The 24615-nt window shown below is 36.9% G+C and overlaps 1 protein-coding gene across 2 annotated transcripts in view; it reads right to left on the reverse strand.

Moving 5' to 3' along the window:
* Nucleotides 1-24615, reverse strand: part of RAB27B (RAB27B, member RAS oncogene family) — a 159368-nt gene that overhangs the window by 49248 nt on the left and 85505 nt on the right. The window contains exon 1 of one of the 2 annotated variants that reach the window (XM_065889901.1): nt 10447-10705. The exons of the other annotated variant lie outside the window; for it this stretch is intronic. The gene's annotated coding sequence lies outside the window, so the exon portion shown is untranslated. Of the gene's footprint in view, nt 1-10446; nt 10706-24615 lie in introns of those variants that run through there. 2 annotated transcript variants of the gene reach the window in all.

A 24615-nucleotide genomic window follows, 5' to 3' on the forward strand; every position in this document is an offset into this window, starting at 1 on the left:
GCTGGGCCCGTGACCCATGGCCGCTGAGCCTGCGCGTCCGGAGCCTGTGCTCCGCAACGGGAGAGGCCACAAGAGTGAGAGGCCCACGTACCACAAAAAAAGAAAAACAAAACCAAACAAACAGAGATGAACAACACAATAAATGAAATGAAAAATACACTAGAAGGAATCAATAGCAGAATAACTGAGGCAGAAGAACGGATAAGTGACCTGGAAGACAGAATGGTGGAATTCACTGCTGTGGAACATAATAAAGAAAAAAGAATGAAAAGAAATGAAGACAGCCTTAAGAGACATGTGGGACAACATTAAACACAACAACATTCGCATTATAGGGGTCCCAGAAGGAGAAGACAGAGAGAAAGGACCGAGAAAATATTTGAAGAGATTATAGTTGAAAACTTCCCTAACATGGGAAAGGAAATAGCCACCCAAGTCCAGGAAGCGCAGAGAGTCCCATACAGGATAAACCCAAGGAGAAACGCACTGAGACACACAGTAATCAAATTGGCATACGTTAAAGACAAAGAAAAATTATTGAAAGCAGCAAGGGAAAAACGACAAATAACATACAAGGGAACTCCCAGAAGGTTAACAGCTGATTTCTCAGCAGAAATTCTACAAGCCAGAAGGGAGTGGCACGGTATACTTAAAGTGATGAAAGGGAAGAACGTACAAACAAGATTACTCTACCAGGCAAGGATCTCATTCAGATTCAATGGAGAAATCAAAAGCTTTACAGACAAGCAAAACCTAAGAAAATTCAGCACCACCAAACCAGCCTTACAACAAATGCTAAAGGAACTTCTCTAACTGGGAAACACTAGAGGAGAAAACGACCTACAAAAACAAACCCAAAACAATTAAGAAAATGGTAATAGGAACATGCATATCGATAATTACTTTAAATGTGAATGGATTAAATGCTCCAACCAAAAGACACAGGCTTGCTGAATGGATACAAAAACAAGACCCATATATATGCTGTCTACAAGACACCCACATCAGACCTAGGGACACATTCAGACTGAAAGTGAGGGGATGGAAAAAGATATTCCATGCAAATGGAAATCAAAAGAAAGCTGGAGTAGCAATACTCATATCAGATAAAATAGACTTTAAAATAAAGAATGTGACAAGAGACAAGGAAGGACACTACATAATGATCAAGGGATCAATCCAAGAAGAAGATATAAAAATTGTAAATATATATGCACCCAACATAGGAGCACCTCAATACATAAGGCAACTGCTAACAGCTGTAAAAGAGGAAATCAACAGTAAAACAAGAATAGTGGGGGACTTTAACACCTCACTTACACCAATGGACAGATCATCCAAACTGAAAATTAATAAGGAAACACAAGCCTTAAATGACACAATAGACCAGGTAGATTTAATTGATATCCATAGGATATTCCATCCAAAACAAGCAGATTGCACTTTCTTCTCAATGCACACGGAACATTCTCCAGGACAGATCACATCTTGAGTCACAAATCATGCCTCAGTAAATGTAAGAAAATTGAAATCATATCAATTGTTTTTTCTGACCACAATGCTATGAGATTAGAAATCAATTACAGGGGAAAAAAAACGTAAATAAAAGAAACACATGGAGGGTAAACAATACATTACTAATTAACCAAGATATCACTGAAGAAATCAAAGAGGAAATAAATGAATACCTAGAGACAAATGACGACGAAAACACGATAATCCAAAACCTATTCAATGCGGCAAAAGCAGTTGTAACAGGGAAGTTTATAGTCATACAAGTCTACCTTAAGAAACAAGAAAAATCTCAAATAAATAATCTAACCTTATGCCTAAAGGAACTAGAGAAAGAACAAATAAAACCCAAAGTTTGCAGAAGGAAAGAAATCATAAAGATCAGAGCAGAAATAAATGAAATAGAAACAAAGAAAACAATAGCAAAAATCAATAAAACTAAAAGGTGGTTCTTTGAGAAGATAAACAAAATTGATAAACCATTAGCCAGGCTCATCAAGAAAAAGAGGAAGAGGACTCAAATCAATAAAATTAGAAATGAAAAAGGAGACGTTACAACAGACACCGCAGAAATACAAAGCATCCTAAGAGACTACTACAAGAAACTCTATGCCAATAAAATGGACTACCTGGAAGAAATGGACAAATTCTTAGAAAGGTATAATCTTCCAAGACTGAACCAGGAAGAAATAGAAAATATGAACAGACCAAATCACAAGTAATGAAACTGAAACTGTGATTAAAAATCTCCCAACAAACAGAAGTCCAGGACCAGATGGCTTCACAGGTGAATTCTATCAAACATTTAGAGAAGAGCTAACACCCATCCTTCTCAAACTCTTCCAAAAAACTGCAGAGGAAGGAACACTCCCAAACTCATTTTATGAGGCCACCATCACCCTAATACCAAACCAGACAAAGATACTACAAAAAAAGAAAATTACAGACCAATATCACTGATGAATATAGATGCAAAAATCCTCAACAAAATACTAGCAAACAGAATCCAACAACACATTAAAAGGATCATACATCATGATCAAGTGGGATTTACCCCAAGGATGCAAGGATTCTTCAATATATGCAAATCAAACACTGTGATACACCATATTAACAAATTGAAGAATAAAAACCATATGATCCTCTCAATAGATACAGAAAAAGCTTTTGACAAAATTCAACACCCATTTATGATAAAAACTCTCCAGAAAGTGGGCATAGAGGGAACCTACCTCAACATAATAAAGGCCATATACGACAAACCCACAGGAAACATCATTCTCAATGGTGAAAAACTGAAAGCATTTCCTTTAAGATCAGGAACAAGACAAGGATGTCCACCCTCGCCACTATTATTCAACATAGTTTTGGAAGTCCTAGCCATGGCAGAGAAGAAAAAGAAATAAAATGAATACAAATTGGAAAAGAAGAAGTAAAACTGTCACTGTTGCAGATCACATGATACTATACATAGAGAACCCTAAACATGCCACCAGAAAACTACTACAGCTAATCAATGAATTTGGTAAATTTGCAGGATATGAAATTAATACACAGAAATCTCTTGCATTCCTATACACTAATGATTAAAAATCTGATAGAGAAATTAAGGAAACACTCCCATTTACCACTGCAACAAAAAGAATAAAATACCTAGGAATAAGCCTACCTAGGGAGACAAAAGACCTGTATGCAGAAAACTATAAGACACTGTTGAAAGAAATTAAAGATGATACCAACAAATGGAGAGATATACCATGTTCTTGGATTGGAAGAATCAATATTGTGAAAATGACTATACCACCCAAAGCAAGCTATAGATTCAATGCAATCCCTATCAAACTACCAATGGCATTTTTTACAGAACTAGAACAAAAAATCTTAAAATCTGTATGGAGACCCAAAAGACCCCGAATAGCCAAAGCAGTCTTGAGGGGAAAAAGAAATGGAGCTGGAGGAATCAGACTCCCTAAGTTCAGACTATACTACAAAGCTACAGTAATCAAGACAATATGGTACTGGCACAAAAACAGAAATACAGATCAATGGAACAGGATAGAAAGCCCAGAGATAAACCCACGCACCTCTGGTCAACTAATCGATGACAAAGGAGGCAAGGTTATCAATGGAGAAAAGACAGTCTCTTCAATAAGTGGTGCTGGGAAAACTGGACAGCTACATGTAAAAGAATGAAATTAGAACAGTCCTTAACACCATACACAAAAATAAACTCAAAATGGTTTAGAGACCTAAATGTACGACCAGACACCATAAAACTCTTAGAGGAAAACACAGGAAGAACACTCTTTGACATAAGTCACAGCAAGATCTTTTTTGACCCATCTCCTAGAGTAATGGAAATAAAAACAAAATAAACAAATGGGACCTAATGAAACTTAAAAGCTTCTGCAAAGCAAAGGAAACTACAAAGAAGACAAAAAGACAAACCTCAGAATGGGAGAAAATATTTGCAAACGAATCAATGGACAAAGATTAATCTCCAAAATATATAAACAGCACATGCAGCTCAATATTAAAAAAACAAACAACCCAATCCAAAAATGGGCAGAAGACCTAAATAGACATTTCTCCAAAGAGGATATACAGATGGCCAAGAAGCACATGAAAAGCTGCTCAACATCACTAATTATTAGAGAAATGCAAATCAAAACTACAATGAGGTATCACCTCACACCAGTTAGAATGGGCATCATCAGAAAATCTACAAACAACAAATGCTGGAGAGGGTGTGGAGAAAAGGGAACCCTCTTGCACCGTTGGTGGGAATGGAAATTGATACAGCCACTATGGAGAACAGTATGGAGGTTCCTTAAAGAACTAAAAATAGAATTACCATATGACCCAGCAATACCACTACTGGGCTTATACTCAGAGAAAACCATAATTCAAAAAGACACATGCACCCCAATGTTCACTGCAGCACTATTTACAATAGCCACGTCATGGACGCAACCTAAATGCCCATCGACAGATGAATGGATAAAGAAGAAGTGCTACATATATACAATGGAATATTACTCAGCCATAAAAAGGAATGAAATTGGGTCATTTGTAGAGACGTGGATGAATCTAGAAATTGTCATACAGAGTGAAGTAAGTCAGAAAGAGAAAAACAAATATCGCATATTAACGCATATATGTGGAACCTAGAAAAATGGTACAGCTGAACCGGTTTGCAGGGCAGAAGTTGAGACACAGATGTAGAGAACAAACGTATGGACACCAAGGGGGGAAAATGGTGGGGGTGTGGGGATGGGTGTGATGAATTGGGCGATTGGGATTGACATGTATACAGTGATGTGTATAAAATGGATGACTAATAAGGACCTGCTGTATAAAAAAAATTCAAACAAAAATACACACTACTATATATAAAATAGATAACCAACAAGGACCTACTGTATAGCACAGGCAGCTGTACTCAATATCTTATAATAACCTATAATGGAAAAGAATCTAAAAAAGAGTATCTATCTATCTATCATCTATATATATATATATATATATATATATATCACTTTGCTGTACACCTGAAACTAACAGAACACTGTAAATCAACAATATTTTAATAAAAATCGGAAAAAAAATGCCAAAAAATAAATAAAGAGAGAAGCAATCCAGGAGCCTACTAATGAGTTATACATTCTAGTTTTGTTTCCTTGGGTTTTCTAGTAGCTAAGTGCAAAATTATCACCTAACAAGGGGTATTTGGGGAAATTAAATAGGTCAATTTCACAATGACTAGAACCTGATGATGGCCTAGTGTGGTCCTGAGAAAAAAGCAAACCCAAAGTTGTTCATTACACTTTATTGCTACCATGTAGTCTTCATCAACTAGCATCCCGTTTCTTTTTTTTTTAATTTTTATACAATTTTTAAAGGTTTATTTCCATTTACAGTTATTACAAAATACTGGCTATACTCCCCATATTATACAATACATCCTTGAGCCTATCTTACACCTAATAGTTTGTACCTCCCACTGCCCCACCCTACCTTGCCCCCCCCCCCACTGGTAACCACTAGCTTGTTCTCTATATCTGTGAGTCTGCTTCTTTTTGTTATATTCACGAGTTGTACTTTTTAGATTCCATGTATAAGTGATATCATACAGTATTTACCTTTTTCTGACTTAGTTCAGCTGACTTAGTTCATGACTTAGCGTAATGCCCTCCAAGTCCATCCATGTTGCTGCAAATGGCAAAATTTCATTCTTTTTTATGGCTGAGTAGCATTCCATTGTATGTGTGTGTGTGTGTATATATATATATATATATTTATAATATATATATTTTATATTATATACCACATCTTCTTAGCATCCCATTTCTAACTTAAGATTAAAGAATAGGTCTTTGTCATATCATGTCCTATTCATTTAAACCTGTTTCAGTATGTTTTTACCCCTCAGTTATAAATACAAGGATATTTTCACTAAAGTGACTTTTTCCTAAGATATGTTTTGCAGTGTTTGTTTTCTATATTGTTTCTAATAGAAGCTTTCACTTCCAAACCCTGAGAAGCAGCCTTTGATAACTGGCATTGCCAACCTTGGAATGATTAGGATCAAAGGTTGAATCGGGGAGGGATAGGGGCAGGCACTGGGAGTAATAGTTTCCACGTACTTACTTGTGGTATTCATCTTTAGTTCACACAAGAAATTAGCAAATGAGATGCATTGCTCCTGTACTTCCCAGCATTTGGAAGAAAATTTCAGAAAATCGGAAGCCTAAGTCAGTCCAAGAAGGTGCCTTGGGTCAATATAAGGCAGCTCTTGATCTTGGAAAAGGTTTCTACTTTTTTTAAGCACTAAGAGATGCTTCATTTTTTGTTCCCTCTTTGAAAAATCTACTTTCGTTCTATATTTTTTACCATTTTGACATATCCAGAAACACTTATCAACAGTACATTTTGTTTATGAAAACAGTATATTTTGAATAACAGTCCATGAGAACTGAGTAACTCTTTTAAAGAACTTCTCAGGCTCTGAGGACCTTGCCTAAGTTAGATTGGCCAAATATCATACAAACCCATTTTGCTTTTTCTAATTATTTTTGTTCTGGTGTATCCCTCAGGTCAGACTTAACACACAGTTTCATTTTTCTGAGAAAGTTAAGAAGAGAGCAACAAGAAAACAGATCGGGTTGATCCCAAGTTCACTATAATTGAAAATAAATTTATGGGCTACAGAAAGAAAACTAAAATAAAATCTTGTATTTTTTTCCTAAGCCTCTTAAAATGAAAATTTTCCTCTTTTATAGAGTTTATGTATTTCTCTTTTTTCTTTATCTCTCTGTGTATGTGTGTGTATATACTTACACATATATACGTCTATTATCTATGAATATTGATACTCACACACATAAAAATATCTATGAATATCTAACTAACTAAATGGGTAATAGGTACATAAATGAAAGAGAGGAAAGAAACAAGGAAAAAAAGGAAGGTAAGGAACTAAACATGAAGTAAGATTTGTAGGTTACCTAGGCCTAGGGCTAGACAACAGGGATATTAAAATAATCAATCTATTGCTTTTATTTTACACAGGAGAAAATTATGCCTTAAGGAGGCTGAATGCCATACCCATAGCTAAACTATTCAGCACGAGTAGAATTTGATTAATGATGGGCTTCTTAAAGGTTTGATTTAAATACCACCAATTTATGATAGCTATATCTGCCTTCTCTAAAACTTCTCCCAGATTATGTGAGTGAGTCTTGATGTCCTTTTTACCTACTAAAAATATGTTGTTCCTGCATTTCTGGATGTTAGGCATTTGGTTTGTATCACAGCTACAACTTACTTTGATATTATTTTTTATAACTGTATTAACTAAACTTTCACTATTATCTCTTAATTTGTGATCTAGAATATCTATCACATACCAAACAAATTGTGTCCTTTCTTGTGTTTGTAGGATCACAGTTTTGGAAGAGGGGTTGAAGGTGACTTAGTTCCTGTTCTTGGTACAAACCATCTCTACAATGAATAAGTCATGGAGTGGACTTAGTTTTCTCACATCTTATCGAGCCTTTGCAATGGCTTCCCACTTCTCTCCAGCCTCACCTTGTGCCCCTCTCCAGCCCCTGCTTTCTACTCTCTAAGCTCTTCTTTTCAATAGACAATATCTAAATGCTAGTCTTCTTCTTCTACTCCGAAGAGAAATCAAAAGCCAACATGTTTACTTTCAAAAGCCTTCTGTGACCTGCCCCATTATCGCCCCACCCCCAGACATACAGACAGGCTTCTTTGCTGCTCCTGAAAGATGCCAGGCAAACCTCTGCTTGTCGTTCCTTCAGTCTAGACAGCTCTTCCTCCCCGTAACCACAAGGTACACTGCCTGGCTTCCTTCAGAGCAACCTTCAAATGTCACTTTCTCAGTGAGACTTTCCCTGGGCACTTGATCTAAAATTTCAACACTGCCTGGGCCGTGCCACTGCCACTTTCTGTGTGCTTCCTCTGCTTTATATTCTCTCCTTAGCTCTTATCTCTGATGTAGCATGGATCCAACTTGCTCATCTCGTTTATTCTCTAAAGTAAAAGGCAAGCTCTCTGGGGTCTGGCATTTTGGTCCATTTGGTCTACCTCTGTCCACACACAGCCCAGAATAGGGCTTGACACTATTAATAAATATTTGTTGAATAAATGAACAGGAAACTTAAGTTCTTTTTCTCACTGCATTCAGCGGTTGTTTAGTTAGAAAATACAACTTACTGAAGATTTTTTGGCTATGTGTTAAACAGCATTTCATTCTCATTACTGATAATCCAGACAAGTTTCCTTCATTTAAGGAGGGCCTATAAGAGAAGGTTAATATTTAAAGAATATGAATAATGCAAAGGGTGTGAAACAAATTAAGTAATACTCTGAACTCCATTTATGGGGTTTACAATAGGTTTTTATTATGCTTTGTGGTGTTGCTACTTCCTACTACTATATAACAAATGTCAGCTCCATACTACATCTAATAATGAGTGAAAAATCACTCCCTTTTAGCCACCAGCTCCAGAAAGTGGCATACCCTTCATGGGAAACCCCTGGTTTGTCCTGTCTGTTTTTACTGTAATTGTTTTCCTGTCTCTCAACACTGCAAAAACTTGCTTAAGAGCTGAACTGTTGGTTAACCTTACCTCTATGAATCAACTCAGGCAACTGGATTAATCGTGAGCTGAGCTTTATGGGAATAGTTGGTCTACGTTTCATGCTCTCCTGACCTGAAAGACCTGAAAAACTAAGCAGAAATGTCCCAGGCTGAGGGTGGGAAAAGAGCAGATTTCTGTTCTGAACCACCTGGGGCTTTGGATGACTTCCACCTTCCCAGAAGTACAGCTAAATAAACGAAAAGCAATTCAGAAACCAGTAGATAATTTTAGTATAAGATGGTGCACCAAGGAGCTGAGCAAATCAATTATATTAGGGTTACCTTTCCTGTAAGGTCGTCAAAGATTCCTGTTCCAGAAACGGCCTAGGAGAGAGTTGTGGTTTGCTTACATTTGAGATTCCCTTTATTCCTTCTTGGCATCTTTGAGAACAGGCTAATCCAGTTTCATCTGCAATGTTTTGTTCTCCTTTCTAAAGCAAAGATGGTAACATTTTATGGGAGGCCATTGTCGGTTCTTAAGCAGAAAAGGCTCATTAATATTAAACTATCTGCCAAGATTACCTTGTTTTGGTCATTCCTGAGAATCCCTTCTTGCCTTCAAGAAGGACTGATTCCCTCTGGGTAGAGGATTATGATAGGAAACTGTGAAAAATAAGTATTTAGGGGGAACAGCACAAGGCAAGTATGGCTCTCACTTCATACTACAATTTGGACTTTATAGTAGCTTAAAAATTCAATAAACTTAAATTCCTGAGGCTATAATGCTGAAGTTAACTTTTCTGTTAACTTTCCAGATTTAAAACTCTATACCCATGCATATAAAAATATATATATTTATAATATTACCGTGAATGTAACTCAATTTTAAGAACAGTACACATTTTTCTTTGAAACAGACTAAATCAAAATTCATAGCTATTATTACGTTCAATAATAATTTTGTTGCTAAGAGCTCTGAAACTACATGTCATTAACTTGGGCTTAATTTAATGATGTGCCATATACACAACAGGAATCTTATATACTCTTCATTTTAGGTCTTGAAATAAAAAGCAGTATCCATATTACAAGCGTGATGACTTTAACCAAACTCAGCCTTTTCCTAGGAACACAGCCTCTAGCTTTTGTTTAGGGACATTTCACCTGCTTTAATAGTTTTCAGATAATGAGATAATGTATTGAGTGGAAAACTCTTGGAAGCTAATTTATTGTGACCAGTTGAACAAACACACATGTACACACCCTCTAGGACTGCAACATCCGGATCACAATTCAGAAGGAACACGGGGGGAAAAAAAAATTGGCAGACAGACATTACTCTTGAGCTCTCTGAGGCTATTTCACCTACGGACGGACATAGAAATGTCCTATCGCTTACCTGGCTTGCCTCACGAAATGACTTCTCCTTGAACGAAACTCTAAACACATTACGATGATGAATTGTTTTTGGTTTTTTGTTTGTTTGGGGTTTTTTTTGAGATACAGATGGAAGGAAATTGACATTGCTGTGCTAGGTTCTTCTGTAATCCGAACCAGCTGTTTGATAGGCAAAAGCCAAACTGAAGAAAGACAACCAGCTAGTTTTTGGATGACGTCCGCGTACCCATCACGTCTGCACCTGGATCTCGGTGGAAGCCGCCCCCCTACTGCGCTCACACCCAAAACCAGGCTCCAGACCCGGCTTCCTCGCCGCGAGCCTGCGGCCCCACATCCATGTCTCACTTCCTTTTCGCAGGCGAGCCGCCCAGCAAACCCCGAATTGGTGGGAACACATTCCAGCAATAACAGCCCGGCTTCCCCCAACTCACCAGCCTGCGAAGTTTCGTCGGCGGCAAGAGGTGTCAGGTTTCAGAGGTTTCCTGCCCCCTTCCCAAGCCTTTGGACTCCTGGGGTCAGACTCCAGCAACGATCTGCCTTCCAGGGCGACAGTCCTGGGGACAGCTCCTATTTTTCCAACCTGTGGCGCTGGATCGGTGCAACGCCGGCCGGTTCCCAGCCCCTGCCAGTCAGGACTGCAAGTGGCCGGACTTGTAGCACCACCCCTGAGTCCGCGGAGACCGGGGATCTGGAAGGTTTGTGTGAGAAGAAGGCGTGTCTCCCAGTCCTAACGAGGACGAGCGGAGCGCACCTCAGGCTAATCTTGGTGGCGACTCAAAGGCGCTCGGATTCTGGTTCACTTCTCTTCACTGCAGGGCTCCAAGCCCTAGCAGGCAGCTCATTTTTAGTCCTTTATTTTTGCGTGTTTTCTTTGATTTCTCTTTTTCAAAGAGCCCTGGGCACTGGGAGAACTGCTTCCAACGCACTGCATTTCTCTCCTCCGGGGAGATGTCTCATTAACTAGAGAGAAAGCAAGGAACTGCTAGTGGAGAGCAAACAAAGACTTCCGGAAATAAAAGGGCTTAGAAGGAAATCCGTGTTTTAAAAGTTTGGATCTGTTAATATGAATACATTAATCAGTATGCACCGCCCTAATCTTTGCCTCCTAAAGTCATTTCAGAGATAACGTAGGTTAGTAAATAGGTGTCATGTCTATGAGATCAGAAGAAACCGGGAGCACATACATTCACTGAACAAATCTTTATTAAGTACCTACTATGTGGCGGACCCTGTTCTAGACACTTCGGATTCATCTGTCCACAACCAAGATCCTGGCTGGCTCTCTTGAGGTCACATTTCAGACAGACTCTGACATCCCTGATGTACAGACTGATGGTAACAGTAAGAATCCAAGGCTGAAGACATATAATAGCAATTGAGTTTTTCCACTGTGAAGAAAATCAAAAAGTTCCAAATATGTTGCTTGCATTCATGTTGGTAAACGATGAGATGACTGCTAAAATGTTAATTGTTTGACCCAGTTCTGACAAGGTGCCTTAGAGACAATCTGAGAGGCACTGACATCAGCTGTGGAACATCTCCTGGAGAAGTGCTGTGGGAGGCATGTGAAAAGAAAGAACCTAAAGCCCAAACCACATGCAAATAAACAAACAATAGCAAAGCAGTGGAGAAGAGGAGTGTTGGAGAAAACATTTGGTTTCACAGGAATCTGTCTATTCTACTAGGAAAATATGGGAGAAGTTCTATTTTCTGTGCCTCAATGTTCTTATCTTGAAAATGGGGATAATAAAATGTCTTTCTTCATAGGGTTATTGTGAGTAAATGAGTTCATAGCAGCAAAGTGCACAGAACAGCACCTGGCACAGTAAAGTATATATCTTGGCTATACCTATTATTTTGGTAGCACATATCTACTCCATTCCTCCAAAGTAAGGTCCGATTCATAAAAATTATTCTCATCTACTGTGAAAAATTACTGGAGGTTTGGGTTGTAAATTTTCAAAATACATATGCTGGGAATATATATTTATAGTAAATATATTTTGCACCATCAGCAATATTTTTATTGCTGTGTGTATCTATGGGGCCTGAGAGAGATAAAAGAAATACATAAACAACTTTGACTTTATTCCTCTTTTTATAGCACATTAATTTAAAATGATTCTCTGGACATGATATAAAATGGTAATGTGTATTCTTCACCTAGTTTATGTGTTCACTTACATTAATCCTAATAGATATTATTTCCCATACTCCACAGCTTTTATAATGCCATTGTCCATAGATCATCTCATTTGATTTTCACAATATTGCTTTGAAAGGGGCAAGGTCTCTATTATTTTTTATTGTCCCCAGTTTTAAGAATGAAGAAACTGAGGTTGAGGAAGTCCCAGCAATGTGCCGAGAATCACAAAAGTCCATGAATGTAGAACTCAGGTCTGCTGATCTGGAAGACAGAGCTCACAGTGGTCAGGACACCGTGCTGCCTCCCTTCTGTTTATGGACAAAGTTCCTGTCGGGAGAAAGTCTAACACACACGTTTATCGTCTGCTCTCTTTGTCACCCTTCCCTTCCCCAGATAAGTAAGTGTGTCAGCTGCCTCGTAAGGTTAACTCTTGCAGGGACAACTCTCCTGGAGTCACCTGCCACAGAAATCCTGTGTTTCTGGTTCCGAGGCTCAGAGGTACTAGTGTTACATTGTGATGTTATTCAGCTACTGGAGAGGGTGGAACTTTTCCTTCCCTGTGGGCAGAGGGTTCCAAAGATGAGACGGCAGTGGGAGAATATGAGCAGAATGATTCTTGGCCACTTCATGAAGGCCACTGTGACCAGAGATAGAGCAGAATAAAAGACCCTGGAAAACCATGAAAACAAGGTGACAGCATCCTGTGTTGTAATAAAAAATGTCTTTCTGCACCTGGAGCTTACATAGCACAAATTTGATAAGACGTAATTTCTGTCAATAGTTTTATCACTGAATAAACACAGCACTGAAGTAAACGGATATATAAATGTACATGGGTGACTTCTAGTTAAAAATGGTAAATTGATCACATGTGTTTCATTTTTCCTTCCCCAAACTCCTCTGACACAAGAATAAATACATTTTTATATGTTATGAAACCATAAAGACAAATAAAAGGGAGAAGAGAAATCAAGAGACAAAATAAACTGCATTGGATGATTTGGAAAAACCTAAGTCAGATGGAGGCTGGGTAACTGATCTGGAAGAGGATGAGTTGGACACTGCATGCCTGTAGGAGGGCTGATGGATGAGAAGCATTAACTCCCTGTGTAACCTGGGAAGCTCATGCCTAGAAGGCGGAAATACCACCAGAGAAGGAGGCCAGCTGGTGGGGTGAACACAGGGGCTTGGTTAGACGTCTGTATTCAGAATGCTTGGACCCAATGTTCCCTTCCGCACTGTCGTGCAATCAACCAACCATAAGTCCCTCCATCTGCTCACCCCAGCCTCCAGGAGACTGGAGGTTTATTTTCTGGAGAAAGTAAACTAGAGTAAATTGTCGTTTAGCAAGAGGAACTGAACACATGCATTTTTACTCTGCTCCTATAGAAAATGAATTAAAAAGAAATGTACCTTCAAGACAGTAAAAAAAAAAAACCTCTTGAAATTGAAAATACTCAAAATTTTACAAATTTGAAAGATGGGTTATAAGATGAAATGTTCAGGAAAATAAATTTTTTAATTAAGTAATTAAACACACCAAGACATATCATTCTGAAATAATAGAAGCCCAGGAATAAAGAGAAGAGCAAAATACATCTTCCAGAAACATAAAGCCGATCACATACAAAGGAAAAGAATAAAAATTTCATTGCATATCTTGATACTATGTATAAAATAGATAACTAATGAGAACCTACTGTATAGCACAGGGAACTCTACTCAATGCTCTAAATGAAAATGAAATCCAAAAAAGAGGGGATATATGTATACGTATAGCTGATTCACTTTGCTGTACAGTATAAACTAATGCAATATTGTAAAGCAACTATACTCCAATAATAAAAAAAAAAAGTGACAGTGGCAAAAATAAAAATAAATAAAAAAATAAACCAAAAAAAGAGCAATAATGCATCCAGAAGATTCTTTAAATGCCTTCATGATTTATAAATGAAGTTATTTTGAAATGAGGATCGTGTACCCATACAAAATGTCAGCCAAGTGTGATTAAAGATATTTTTAGACATATAAGGATTCAAAAATGTATTTCCTTTACTGTTTCTAAGGAAAGGTCCCCCCAACAAGCTTATAAATCAAGAAAGAGGGAGAGATGGGACCCAGGAAATGAAGGTCCAACACAGGAGACAGTGAAGTGAATTCTCCAGAACAACAGCACTAGAGAGAAGCAGAAGTCTGGATCGCAGAGGGAAAGTCTCCAGGAAAAAAAAAAGAAAAAGAAAATAATTACTTAATGTACATGTATATTTGAAAACTTTTTTTTTTTTTTTTTTTGGTACACGGGCCTCTCACTGTTGTGGTCTCTCCCGTTGCGGAGCACAGGCTCCGGACGCGCAGGCTCCGGACGCGCAGGCTCAGCGGCCATGGCTCACGGGACCCGCCGCTCCGCGGCATGTGGGATCTTCCCGGACCGGGGCACGAACCTGTGTCCCCTGCATCGGCAGGTGGACTCTCAACCACTGCGCCACCAGGGAAGCCCTGAAAATTTTTTGATAACGTCCATGTAGTGGAGACTGAAAGTGCTCATCCGATTCCAGGTTCTCTTTTTCCTGTGCACCCCACTGGATTTCAGTCCTTAGCCCTTTGCCAGTAAGCAGACATGTAACTGAGTTCCAATCAATGGTATGGGCGCAGCAGTGACATACACCACTTCCAGGCCATTCCCATAAAATGACCTATGACATCCTCCATGCTTTCCTTCTTTCCTTATTAGTATCCAGACACAAAGACAAAGTGAAGAGCTCTGAGGCACTAGAAGACACTAAAGTTCTGAGATGAAAGGTATTTGTGGCTCTGAATGATTGTGTGGCATAGAAACCCTGACCGCCACACATCGGGCTGTGACACGAGCAAGAAATAAACTTACACTGAGATAAGCCACTGAGATTTTTAGGAGTTGTTTGTTAACGCAGTCAGACTATTCTTTTTCTTCTTTTTGGCTGTGCTGCGTGGCATGTGGGATCTTAGTTCCCAGACCATGTATGAAACCATGCCCCCTGCAGTGGAAGCATGGAGTCTTAACCACTGGACAACCAGAGAAGTCCCGCAGTTAGACTATTCGGATTGTTTCAGTTTGAAAGATCATTTGGGAGCATTTGTGAATAATTTACAGTAGGTACAAAGTATACTAAACAAATTGAAAAAATGATATTAATAACTTCAGGAAAAACAAAAGGTTATGAGAAAAGAAACAATAATAATATAGCACTCCATTCAAATGTGAATATAATCAGAATAATGGTAACACTGACAAGAGAGTAACCATAAACTACAATATAGCTGCATATGGAGGGTGGGCATAGGGAAAAACGGTGCATGTATGTGCAAGACAACTAAATTCTCAACTATTATAACATAGTTAAGAAACAATGTATGAAATTGCTAAATAAAGAAACAGGGTAAGCAAACCATTTAGAAATACACATGTAAGTATTACAATAAAAATCCACTAAAAGAGTCAAGTGTTTTCCTGTGGGGATTGAAACTGGGACTTAAGAGGAAATCTGTGCTAGTTTTTAAGAATTTGAACACCCTTTTTTTGAACACTATGAGATGTTTTTTACCTTAATAAAAATAAAAATAATCTTAGCTTTAAAATAAACATAGGGGGCTTCCCTGGTGGCACAGTGGTTGAGAGTCCGCCTGCCGATGCAGGGGACACGGGTTCGTGACCCCGTCCGGGAAGATCCCACATGCCGCGGAGCGGCTGGGCCCGTGAGCCATGGCCGCTGAGCCTGCGCGTCTGGAGCCTGTGCTCCGCAACGGGAGAGGCCACAGCGGTGAGAGGCCCGTGTACCGCAAAAAAAAAAAAAAAAAAAAAAAAAAAAAATATATATATATATATATATACATAGGAAAACAGAAGATATGTGTGCAATAGAGAAAACATTGCAATTTATTATTAAAGTATTTGCATATTTTTTGCATAATAACCTATGAGCAATGGAGAAAGTGAATTTAGGGTGCAGACTGAAGATAGGTTTGAGAGGTTTGCACAGTCATTTATTCACTCAACAAACATTTATTAAGTAACATGTGTCTGATACTTAGGGATATCAGGCATGGGGGGGATAAAGTGGAGAACATGAAGGAAAAACATAAGGTACTCTGAGAAAATGAGCATGTTAAAGCTTTAAAGAACAAATATATTTGGTTTCTTCTCTTTTGTCCTAGGTGACATGAGCCAGTGACTTAACTTTTAGGGTAAGATATTGCCTTTCATCCTTCAAAATACTCTTAAAAATTTCCATCTTGTCTTTTGAGTTGAACCCCACGCTGATGAGATCAGAGGTTTCCTAACTCACCCCATTCTTGGGATTGCAGTGAAAGCTTTGCCAGGTAGTCACACACGGGTTTGCCTCCACCCTCTGCTGATTTGCAGTTCATATGATGTCGTCTGATCACAAATAAAAATCAACCCTCCCCAGTTTAAGGAAACCCCACAGCATGGCTCAAAATCACAAGCCTGGACTCCCAGGTCATGCTAGTTTTCCTAACTACTTTTAAAGATATAACGTCAAGGAATATATATGCTTAAGTGAAGTTTTACTGGCAAATTACTTTAAATGTGTAGCTCATCAAGACCTATTCTAGGCATCGAAGTGGACCTGTTCACATAATTATATGTACAGCATCTATTCTATGGTGAGGTCTTAACTTCCCCACTTCTAATTTCATTTTGACTCAGTTTCTTAAAACGTGAAAGGGACATACCCTGGAACCTTATATGGAAATCATGTAACTTAATCCAATTCTCTCTTTTTATGTTAAAGGAACATTCTGTGAGAAAGGAACAAATGGTTTCATGAGTAATGCTTGCATATAGACAAAAAACAAAAAATGCTATAATTATGGACAAAATTACAATATAAACTTAAATCAGTTTATCAAATTAAGGAGAAATAAATTCATATTAATAAAATTCATAATTGTATTAATTATAAATAATGATTAATTCATATTAATAAATTCATATTCATAAAAACTAAGCCTTCTTTTCTATATATGTAGAAAAGAATGTAATGACAATATATATACATACACATAAATAGTCATATATAATTGCATGTGTGAACATAAGTATAGTCCTTTACAAGCACATGTAAAGTATATACGTATATATGCTTAATGCTAGCTTTATAGTGAGCTACGAAATAAAATGTCATATGAGCCTACCATATAAGTGTAAACAACTGTATGGTGATTCCTTCACTTTCCCAAAATATGTTATCAAAAGAAAGTGTTCTTCTTCACAACTTTTGCTACTTTTTAACTGCAAACACTTCAGATTGTAATGCCACACACTTAGGAATAATTAAATCTGTCTTAAATTCTTTTGCCTGCCTTTTAACAAATTATCAGGTAATTTGTCCACACATCCAAACTAACATTGATTGATGTAATTTCAGGCAAATATGTCTTTTTCCCAAAATACTTTTTTGATCAAATTAAAGTTTTTTCATGAATGTTCCATTATAAGAGATCTATAATGATATCAATATAAGATAAACATCTCTTTTTTAAGGTATAATTTGGGAAATGATGTTCCTTATGTTTGATCATATATGATATTAAAAGATACTTTGCGAAAATAACAATTAGCAAATGAAGATTTGGTGATAGCCAAGAATCCCATGCTAACTGATTACTATTTTTTTTTTTTTTTTTTTTTTTTGCGGTACGCGGGCCTCTCACTATTGTGGCCTTTCCCGTTGCGGAGCACAGGCTCCGGATGCGGAGGCCCAGCAGCCACGGCTCACGGGCCCAGCCGCTCCGCGGCATGCGGGATATTCCCAGACCGGGGCACGAACCCCTGTCCCCTGCATCGGCAGGCGGACTCTCAACCACTGCGCCACCAGGGAAGCCCTAACTGATTACTTTTTAAAACTGTATTTTTAAGAAATAGTAAGACTGTCTTTAAATTAAACAATCTTACATTATAATTACATGAAATATCATCTAATTTATTTTTGTAATCAGTATGGTAAAAGTTTATATATCCATAATAATTTTTATTATATTTCTAAGATATATTTAAATGTCCTATCTCCAAAATAACATGAAAATTTTAAGTACCATAGCCATATATTACTTCCTGAAATATGCATCACTGCCATAACCACTAAGTAGGTTCCCATGCTGTGGAATTTTTAGCTACATATTTTATTAACTACTGTAGATTGAAGGAATGGAAGAAAATCTCTGTGTACTTCATATAAAATATATATTTCATTAGAACTATTCAACTTATTTTAAATAAATGATAAATAATTTATTTTTATAGTCATATATTTAGTGTGAGTCTCGGGAGAGAAGATGTTTTAAAAGAACTGGTAAAAGAACACATGATCAGAATGAAGATACAACAGCTAATAAGAACTTCTCACTTTCTTGCATTTCTCCACCTGTAAAATGTGGTAAATATTAGTCATCTTCTTGGTATATGGCATTCAAACCCCTTTTTTGTTTGTGAGGTCTTCTCCAATTCATGTCTTGGTGAGAGTCCCCTATAAAAGCCAAAGGGGTCGGATACTCATGACCGGGGTGGCAGTATGCAGGGTCTGGATGCAATAGCATTGAGTGGTTCCCATGGTGGTGTTCTAATTACATGATTGAATGCTTTTAGGCTTATAACTCTAGTTCTATGCCAGCATGCCCTGGAGCGGGGACAATAAAATATCAAACCTGGGAAAAGCAATCTTACTTTCAGAACAAGAATTCTAAATCAAAAAGCTTGACATTCACTCCATAGTTAGCCAAAAGACATTTGTGATGATTCTTCTTTGATCTTACATGTTAGAAACAGGGATTTAAAATAATTTGTTCTGTTCATAAAAATTTCACGTCTGACAACAGTATAGGTGTCCAAAGAATGAATGTTTGTTGAATGAGTCAATAAATAAATGAATCTGTTCACTACCTTGACATCCTTAGCTAGGAAGTTTTCAACAACAAAAAAAAAGCCGGTGGAGGGGAGTGGGGCAGAAAAGAGTCTCTTGTCCATTCTGTCCTTTATATTTCATCAAATCTTACTTTTCATAACTGAAATATTAAGAGTTGGAAAAACAGATTTGTGAAAATGATTCAAGGAACTGTATATCGGACTCTCAAAGTAAACGTGATTTGAAATAAAAGGGTTCATAGCAAATTAAGGAAACTCCTTGAGGCATCACGATACAAATGTGCATATTTTTTTCAATGAAAATTAGAAAGAGAGACTTTGACTCTCTCATTTCAGTTATTATGACCTTATGTCACAACTAAAGGTAAACATACTGGCAACCCCCTCTCCTACTATTTAACGTAAGATAAATAAATCACAGAAATGCCTTGGCTACTGCTGGGCACCCTCAGCCTTGACTCATCCCATTAAGTGACAAAACTGGATCTGTAACAATCAGAAATGCACGGCCCAACTTGCATTTAATGATCTAAGATCTTTTAACATTGGTCATCACAATTTGGAATCTGCTTTCTCCAACTAATGGCAAGTGATTGCAAGTTTTCTAATCTCTTCTTCCTCCTTGAGACTCTCACTGTAAAGACAAAAATATTATCCTTCAAGCTTCTCTGTTTTAAAGTTAGGAATTAAATTAAAATGAAATGTTTGCTTAAATAATTCATTCAATTATTAATAACCACCCAATAAGTTAGAGAAAAAATTTAGTATATAGCTCCACACATGGCCATTCCTCAGTTGTTTTGGGATAACTATATTTATAGATTGAAAAATAGCACAAATAAAGCCTTTTGATAACACTGGAAATTTGTAGAGTATCTCAAAGTTGAATACAGTTCCTGACCCCATAACTCCATGACCTCATGATTCACGTAGTTGCAACTATTATTGTATGTAAGTTATTTTTGATTTGACATTGGCTTTTTGCTTTCAATTTGGTCCTAGGGGACCATAAAGCATTTGTAGTCCCTTAATACCCTCTTAGGACTCTTGCTGGCACAAATGACGATTTTTAGCTAAGACATGTAACTACCAACTCTGTTTCTCCACAGTAACTCTAAAAGGGCTTGCTACTTACACCTCTGCATGTTATAATAGTGCTTTACACTATTAATAGAAACCATAGCTTCATTTATACTGCTGAATTTGTGTTTTCACAAAAACAATTAAATTACAGTCAATAAACCAGTTGAAGAAAGCAAAGGATTATATACTCAAATTTAATAAATACAAACACTGAGACAAAAATTTGTTTATATTTAAAAAGACAAGATTTACTTAGCTGATAAATTAAAAATACTAAGTAGAATATCAAATTCCCTGATGATGTCCCGGAAGTCAAACATTTATGTGCTTTAACCTAGAAAATTGAAATTCATAATTTTGGATTCCATTGGCTAGAATAATTATCTCATCTATTTATTTACTGATCCTCAAAATAAAACCCTTTAGTCTTCATTTTGTCTTTTTAGGGGTCCCTGTTTAATGCACGTTTCTTCATTCAATTAATATCTACCTATAATTTTAAAATTACATTGTTTAACTGAATAGCTCTCATGATTATTGTGCTACTACTGGTAAGAGGGAAAGGTCTGAGTTGTAACAAATACTTTTGTTCAACAGTTCTTATTAAACTTCTTTCTTTGAAATGTAACTTTTTAACAATTTGGTGGGTGGTATTAAATTAAGTATAATATGGTTTGTTCTAGGACCCATGTAATAATCATGACTATTTTCTTGAGTCCTCAGTGTTGTTTTTGACCATTAAAAAAAGTTTTCATATTTCCTGAAAATATGAAGCATTCTATTGTATACCTTACCTTAACTGATTTATCCATTAAATTAAAACTATAATGCCCTTTTATAACTAAAGAGTTCCTAGTTCTAGGTTGATTAATTTTCCTAAAGCCATAGCTTAGCACAGATTTTATACATTGTGACTAATCTATAGTCAAAAATTTAGACTATAAAGTTATCATTTTAACCCCAAAAAGGTAGCTGCTGCTGATTTATCCTTTAGCACATAAATATTTTTAAATGAATAGTAATTTACACAATGCAATTCTACAGTATACTGGGCATAAGAATGCTGTTACTAACTGTACCTCTCATATGTGACTGCCCAATTCCAATGGTTCTTAACTTATTCAGAATAAGTGTCATGAAGTTCTTCAGTGACTAAACCTTGATCAGCACAAAGGATCACTGAGGATCGACAATAACATCAGACTTAGGATGGATATGCTATGTCCTTTCTGCATAAAAGTGGTGCTATTAACCCTTCAAGCCTCCTCTACAGTTTATTAGAACTAAACTGTCAAGTCCTATGCCCCAAATGCTTTGCTTATTGTTAGTTTGGATTTGACACCTACTTTATTTTTTTCACTTATTTGTGTCTGTTTATACCCAAATTTGTTTTAGAAAGATGATAGTTTTTTTATAACTGCATTGACTCCAGTAAGAAAAATAAAACTGAAATCAATAACCTAATAGAAAAATGGGCAATAAGGTTGAATAGGCACTTTACAAAAAGAGAAAATCCAAATATCCAGTAAGCCTGAAAAGTTGCTCACCCTCATTAGTCATCAGAGAAATGCAAATTAAACCATAATGAGATACAACTATGCATCTACCAGGATGAATAAAACAAAATACCAGGTGTTGGCGAGGGCGTGAAGTAAATGAAATGTTTATTTACTGCTAGTGGGAGTGTAAATTGGTTTGACTATTTTGGAAAACTGAACTTGGGCAGAGATATGGCCCATTTTAAATATATGATTTGTAGAACTTTGTAGTATGTTCACCAGAAGTCTTTCACAAGAGCTACTTGTAGTAGCTGCACACTGAAAACAACCTAAATTCCATTAATAATAAGATAAAAATTAAACTTAGGTGTATTCATAAAATGGAATATTACACATCAATGGGGATAAAGTATTTCTACCCGTGACATTAGCGGATTGCACAGGCATAATACTGAATGAGAAAATCCAGACACTAAACCTTATGCTCTATAGGATTTCATATATCTAAGCTTCAAAGTCAGGCAAAATTAATCAGTAGTGTTAGCAGTCAAGACAGTGATTATCTTGTCGGGTTTGGGGGCACTGACTGAGAAGAGACAGGAGAGGAATTCTGGCGATGTTCTATTTCTTCATTTGTGTGCTCGGTACATAGACTCATTTGTTCTGTGAAACTTACTCAGGCTCATATGTACAATTTGTACACATTTCTGCATGCATTTTGCTCAGCCATAAAATTATCTTAAAATACAAATTAACAACAAATGAAAATTGAAATCAGATTAAGGTGAAAAAGAGAATATGGACGGATGAAGTCGGAAATTAGACTAGGATGGAAAAACACCTTCTCTAACATTTGTTCTATTTGTTAGAGACCATGAAGTTAATATCATTCGTATGTCCATAAAAAAACAAATGTGTTGCTCAAGAGACACCCGTCCATTCATAGAATGAAGATCTCTGCTCCCATGTTTGTAAAGAGGAGTCATCCTATGTAATGAGCTATGACTTCTGGAACTTTCTGACAGTAAAATACCATAACGAATTGTGTGGGATGGTTTCTTAAAATGGCCATTAGTGTAGAAGCATGGTATTAATAGTAGATTTTAATTCAGTAAAAGTAAGTAAATAGTTCTTTGGACAAATTAGGGGCTCACAAAATGGCATTCTTTACAGGTTTAATCTGATTGAAGAATTGATTTTGAGAGTACGGAATTGATAGACTGTATCCTCAGTACATAGATTTTGGTAAGTCCTGAGGCAAGTGGATTTCAGACTATATCTCCTCAGGAGTACATAGACAGCAACCATTATATTGCTGGTTAAATGAGAATCCATGGGCTTTAGCCAATGAGGGAAAGAGTGACATCTTGTTATGAAAGCTGAGAAGCTTGGCATGGGTGTGTGTATGACAAAAGAGTTCCCAATTTCTGCTCAAGGCTAAACCAAAGGAGGCTCCTCAGAAGCAGTTTGGGGTCTTTGTTACTAAACAGTCATCACATCCCTGAAGTTCTACTTCATGGAGCATCAGTCCAATTCTTGGAAAAGAATTGAAGTAGGTTTAATCCATGCATTTTCAAAGGGAACAATATTACCCATAAGTGGATGAAATTCATTCTTGGAGAGTGAAATGATTTTACTCTTTTTATGTATAAAACATAGATATACATACAGCACATAAACAGATATACAGTATAACAGTGGTATTAATATTTCATGGTGGGGGGGCAATTAGGGGAAAAAATAACTGAAAATGCTCCCTGGGTCGGGGGATGTATGTGAAATAAAGGTTAATAAATACTGATGAAATCAAATGTAAACACAAAATAATAACAGCTACATTTCTCCAGCCCCAACTCACAGACATTTAAACATTTAAACTGGATCACTATAACCTCATTCAGTATCCTTCAATATAAATAATTTGTATTGTATATCCTCAGGTAAAGGAATAAGTTAACTCAGTTAAATGTTGGAATATGTCTAGTAAAAAGATGAATTTGGTTTCAGAATATTACTATTTTGGCTTGGTTGTTGTTCTATTAATGTCAAGCCCATGTTGGGAAAATAAAAAATTGCGTTACATTGCTTAACAATCCCTGTTTTTTTATGGTATGAAGTAGGAGGGAGTAGATGTAGCTCACCCAAGAAGTGTATCTTGTGATTGTTAAAAATAAAAAGTAGCCAGAGGGTAATATGCTCTGGATCACTGAAGTGAATCACTGTTTGAAATTTAATTTTTTTAAAAATGGAATTTCCTCATTGTAACTGGTGAAACAATGTAAAAACACATAAAGAAAAGCCGTAACTTCCCTTATTCCATTTCGTCCTACGCCCTGGAGTTAACCAAAGGTACTTCCATGAGCTTCTTTTCTTCTAGCTTTATTGAGATGTAATTGACATATAACGTTGTATAAGTTTAAGGTTACGATGTAATGATTTTATACATGCATATGTTACAAACTGATTACAACAATAAGGTTAGTTAATACAGCAATTACTTCACATAGTTACAATTTTGTGTGTGTTTGTGAGGAGAGAACTTTTAAAATCTCTCTTAGACAACTTTCAAACATACAATACAGTATTGTTAACTATATTCACGTACAGTACATTACCTTACATTACATCCCCAGAAACTGATTCATCTTATAACTGGAAATTTGTACCCTTTGGCTACCTTTACCATTTTCTCCCCCTCCACCTCCTGTCCCTGAAAATCTGCTCTCTGTTTCTATGAGTTCGGTTTTTATAGATTCCACATTATGTGGGATCGTAAGTGTCTTTCTCTGTCTGACTTATTTCACTAAGCATAATGCCCTCAAGTTTCATCCGTGTTGTTGCAAATGGGAATTTCCTTCTTTTATGGCTGAATGATATTCCATTGTGTGTGTGTGTGTATCACATTTTCTTTATCCATGATGGATACTTGGATAGTTTCCATGTCTTGGCTACT

Source organism: Phocoena phocoena, chromosome 13 (genome assembly GCF_963924675.1).
Source record: "Phocoena phocoena chromosome 13, mPhoPho1.1, whole genome shotgun sequence".
Taxonomy (NCBI): domain Eukaryota; kingdom Metazoa; phylum Chordata; class Mammalia; order Artiodactyla; family Phocoenidae; genus Phocoena; species Phocoena phocoena.